Consider the following 5,585-nt stretch of genomic DNA (forward strand, 5'->3'; position numbering starts at 1 on the left):
TGGCCTGCTGTGTTCGTCCAGCTCTACACCTTGTTATCTCAGATTCTGCAGCATCTGCAGTTCCTACTAACTCAGGCTTTGAAATTGAATTAAGTCCCGAGTGTAAAGCTACCTCTGATTTTCCCCAAAGAAAGTTGTCATTAACTGTAGTTTAATTAAATTTAATATTTAACAATCATTTCTGATTATTTGTCACTTCTATTTACTCCAACTGAAACATTAGGCTTCGAGAACAATATTTCCTATTTATCAAGAAGCAAACAATGCAGGAAAAAACAGTGGTTCAGTGAACATCTGTGGACAAAACAAATGCTGACAAACAGTGTTTAGGCACTTTGGCAGACCTTCATTCTGAGAAAGAATCTGTACTTAAAAGGTGAACAGATTTCAATGCAGATGCTGCCTGGCTTGCTGATCGTTGATTGAGAATAAACTGATAAAAATATTCGTGTTGATGATGCTTTTCATCTATTTTCTGGCATGAAAAAGATCCCCTTGATTCAATTTTGTTACAATATTATAAAATTCATCCTTGTGTCCATGCTTTATTTTCCAATATGAAAGTTCAGTTTTGTTTAAATAAAACTTTCCAATTGCAGTTTATGTTTTGAGTTTTCAATCCAATATGTTTCTAATACACAGTCTGCAGCAGCATGCACGCACAGCATTCTTTGACAAGGTGTGAGAAAAGGCGGATTTATACACAGCAAACTCAAACCAAAAGAAATGTTTGTTTATTCTGGATTTCTATCCTGGGCTGATAGTGATGGAATTTTGAAACTCCTCTGATGGGGATTAGAATCATACAGTGCAAAGGAGGCCTTCGACTCATTGAGTCTGCACTGACCTGTGAGAAAGACCTGACTTTCAACCTAATCCCATTTACCAGCACTTGGCTCTTAGCCTTGAATATTATGACATGCCAGGTACTCATCCAGATACTTTTTAAAGGATGAGAGGCAATTCGCTCCAACCATTCTTCCAGGCAGCATATCCCAGACCATCACCATCCTCTGGGTAAATCGGTTTTTCCTCACAACAACCATCCTGCAAACCTCTTGCCCCTCACCTTGAACCTGTGTCCCCTTGTGACCCTTCAACGAAGGGGAACAGTTGCTCCTTATCCACTCTGTCCATGACCTTCATAATCTACACCTGAATCAAATCACCCTTCAGTCTTCTCTGCTCCAAAGAAACCAACCTAAGCTCATCCAAACTTTCTTCATAACTTAAAATTTCTATCCCAGGGAGCATCATTGTGATTCTCCTCTGCACTCCCTCCAGTGTAATCACATCCTTCTTGATGTGGTGACAAGAACTGTTCTCTAGCTATGGTCTCAACAAAATTCTATAACTCCAAAATGATTTCCCTGCTTTTGTATTCAATGCCTTGATTGATAAAGGCAAACGTCCAATATGTCTTTTTCATCACCTTACTGACATGCTCTTCTGCCTTCAGCGATCTATGAACAAACTCCAAGGACACTCTGTCCACAAAACTTTATATTGTCATACATTCTTTGAATACTTCCTTGTCAAATTACTCCTTTCAACATGTGCATTTGCCTTCTTGATAAGTCTCCCATGTGGGATCTTAACATGGACTTTGCTGAAATCAACTACACTACTCTCATCTGCACACCTGGTCACCTTCTCAAAAACTTCAATCAAATTTGTTAAGATGAGCTATGCTAACTGTCCTTGATCAAGCCTTGCCTCTACAAGTGGAGACAGATGATCGCCTTCTGAATTTTCTCCAATACTTTCCCTTCCACTGATGTAAGACTCACTGTTCTATAGCTCTCTGCTCTCCAGTCCTCTCGTGCCTCCCCTGTGGCTTGACAAGAATTAAAAAATTAAAAATTAAAATTAAAAATTTAGGTCAATGCCCTGCAATCTCCTGCCTTGTCTCCCACAGCAGCCAGGGATGTAATTCATCTGGACCTGGACGTTTGTCCATTTTTAAGCCTGCTAACACCTCCAATACCTTGTCCTTCCCTATGTCAATTGCTGAAGCACCTCACAGCTTCTCCTTCTGGGTTCCATTACTTCATCCTGATTATCTTGGGTGAAGATGAATGTGAATTATTGGTGTAACATTCTACCTATGTTTCTCTGGCTCCACTCACAGATTGCCCCCTTGTTTCCCAATGGACCCCACTCTTTGCCTGGTCATCTTCTTCCCAATAATATACTTATAGAATATCTTGATATTTTCCCTACTTTACCTTCCAGAGTTTCTTCATATCCTTTCTTTGCTTTCCCAATTGCTTTCTTAAGTTCCCCCTGCTCATTCTGTAATCCACTACTGCCTCCGCTGATTTGTTCCACCTGTACCTGCTATAAGCCTCTATTTTCCTTCTCATTGAATCCTGAATATCTCTGGTTGTCCAGGGTTCTCTGGACTTGTTATTCCATTCTCCATCAATCCAAAACTTTTTTTTCAACTGCCTATTTCTTTATGGGATCACTATCACTGAAATGCTCCACCACCACCTCAACCACCTGTATGGTTTTATTCCCCAGGATTAAGTACAGAACAGCTTCATCCTTTGTTGTACCCTCTGCACATTGGCTTAGAAACTTCTGTACACATTTCAAGAAATCCACTCAAATCCCTTAGCACAATGTCTATGCCGTTAATGTTGGGAAAGTTGTAATCGGCTACTATTACTACTCTTCTGTCATTATCTTTACACACCTCTGTGAATTGTGTTTAAATTTGCTCCTCTTGGGGAGTCTATAATAAACACCTAGCAAAATGCTTGCTCCTTTTTCACTTCTAAGCCCTAATCACAAAAAAAATCATTCGATGCTCCCTCCAAGATATCATCTCTCCTTATTGTAGTAGCTGACTCCTTGACCAAAAATGCAACGCCTCTTCCTCGTTTGCTCCCTCCTCTGTCTCCCCTGAAGATTCTCTATCCCGGAATGTTGAGTTGACAATCCTCAACCACATCTTTGCCCCTCCCTCAACCACATCTTCGTGATGGCTACTATATTACACTTTCTTGTGTCAGTCATTGCCCTTAATTCATTGATTTTACGTGTGATACTCCTGGCATTAAAGTAAAGACCATCCAGCTTTGCCTTACTCCCTTGAAAATTAATACAGCTGCACTCTCTTTGACTTTGACTGGATTGTTTTACTGCAAGATTCTGTACTCTTATTCTGCTAACAGTCTGTGTCCTCTCCACATGCCAAATTAGTCTAAACTCCTCCCAACAGAATATTAAATCCACTCTGGTTCAAACATTCACGTTCCACTTGTACAGGTCCCAAATGAAACAGGGATCTAAAACCCTCCCTCCTGCACCAACTGTTAAGCCATGCATTCATGTGCACTATTTTCCAATTTTTATGCTCACTAGAATGTGGCGCTAGGAGTAATCCAGAGATTACAACCTGATAGGTCCTGCTTTATAATCTACAGCCTAGCTCCCTGAATACTTGATACAAGACCACATCCCTCTTTCTACCTATGTCATTGGTACCAACATGTACCATGGCCTCTGTCATCATTGTCTCACTTTAGGGTGCACTGCAGTTATTCAGTGTCATCCTGGACCCTAGCACGAGGGGGCAACACACCATCCTGGAATCATGTTGATGATCACAGTAGCACCTCTTTTGTCCCCTGACTCTCGAACCCCCTATTAACATTGCCTTTCCTCTCTCCTCTCCAGACAAGCTGCTTGTGGTCCCAGAAGCTTGGCTCTATCTGTACTCCCTGGAGGAACCAGTGCCCCATCAACCTCCAAAATGGAATACCGCTTTGTGAACAGGACCCCAGGGGACTCCTGAACTACCTGCCTGTTTCTCTTGGACTGCCTGGTGGTCACCATTCCATTCTTTCTTCAGGTCTCTTCACCTGTGGTGTGACCACCTCTCTAAATGTGCTGTCAGACTTGCAGATACTCCATGGTGTCCCAGCCACTGTTCCAACTCTGAAACTTGAGCTTCCAGAAGCTGCAGCTGGACACACTTCCTGCAAACATGCTGGCCCCAGGCACTGGAAATGTGCTCGGTCTCCCAGGCCTAGAAGGGAAGGAGTTATACACAAACTTAAAACAAGTTATAATGAACGTTTGTTTGTTCTGACTTTCAATCCTGGACTAACTTTAGTAAATTTTGTACAAGATATTAAAAGAGGATTTATAGATGGGAAGCTCTAAACAGTCATCACATCAATACTAACATGATCACTCGATTCAGAGAGATCTGAATATCCTTGGCCTTTGATCATATAATGATAAAAGTTCGTCTGTTCCGACTATGGGAAAGGACTTAAGGTGTGGATGTGACTGCACAAACACTAAGATGTTCAAAATCCTACTTAGACCACCCCTCAGTAACGTGTTCAATTCTGAGCACCACAACTGAGGAAGGACTGACAGTATTGGACATAAAAACTGCATGGTGGATTTACAAGTGACATCTGGACTCCATCGGTTATATTAGAATAGGTTAAAAAATTACAACTGATATTCATAATGACACAGAGTAAGGCAGTTCAGCCCATCAAATACATGCTGTCTCTCAAGAACAATCCAGTCTATTACATTCCCTGCTCCATTCCCAAAGCCCTGCAAGCTTATTTCCCTTCTGCGCAGGCCAAATTTCCTTTGTCAATCATTGATCATCTCCACTTCCACCACTGTCACAGGAACACTTTCTGCATATTACTAGTCATTGCATTAAAAAAAAGTACTCTTATCCATCTTTCCAAAGATTTTAAACCTGTCTCCCCTAATCCTTGTAACATCATCTGGATGCAGCTTTTTCTTTGTCTACTTTATCTGAACCTGTTACAATCTTGTATACATCTATCAAGTCTCCATTCAACTTCTTTTCTTCAAGGAGAACATCATCAGATTCTTCAAACTAATCTTGTAAAAAATTCCCTTTTTCCTGGAATCACTCTGGTAAATCACTTTTGCATAATTTCAGGGAATCTCACATCCTTCCTAAAGTGAGGTGAAAGTGGGCACAATACTTGAGTTTTGACCTAACCAGAGCTTTATGAACATTTGCATCTTTTCCCCAAGTTTGTTCTCATTACCTCTATTTCTGAAGCCCAAGTTCCTGTATATTTTGCTAACTGCCCCCTCAGTATGGGTATCACTATTAAATATGTGCACATATTAATACTCCAGCTCCCTCAATTCCTGCATGCTCTTTAGATCTGTGCTATTCATTACATATTCTCTCTCCCAATTCATTGTGCTTTCCGAGCAAGAATCAAATTCAACTCAAAATGTTAACCTCTTTCTCTATCATAGCGTTGCGGAGTTTAACGTCATAGAAAGAGGCCTTTGGCCCTTTGCGTCTACTCAGTGACCAATCACCTATCTACATACATTTTATTTTCTAGTATTGGCTCAAATCATTGAATGCTATGGCATTTCAGGTCTCATCTAAATACTTCTTAAATGTTGAGAGTTCTTGCCTTTAACATCCTTTCAGGCAGTGAATTCCAAATACCTTCAAATCTCTAGATAAAATAAAACTCAATTCTTCTCTAAACCTCCTGCTCCTTCGCTTAAAACTGTGCCTCCTACTTGTTGATTCCTATACTAAGTGG

The sequence above is a fragment of the Rhincodon typus genome, chromosome 23, assembly GCF_021869965.1.
Source record: "Rhincodon typus isolate 14 chromosome 23, sRhiTyp1.1, whole genome shotgun sequence".
Taxonomy (NCBI): Eukaryota; Metazoa; Chordata; class Chondrichthyes; order Orectolobiformes; family Rhincodontidae; genus Rhincodon; species Rhincodon typus.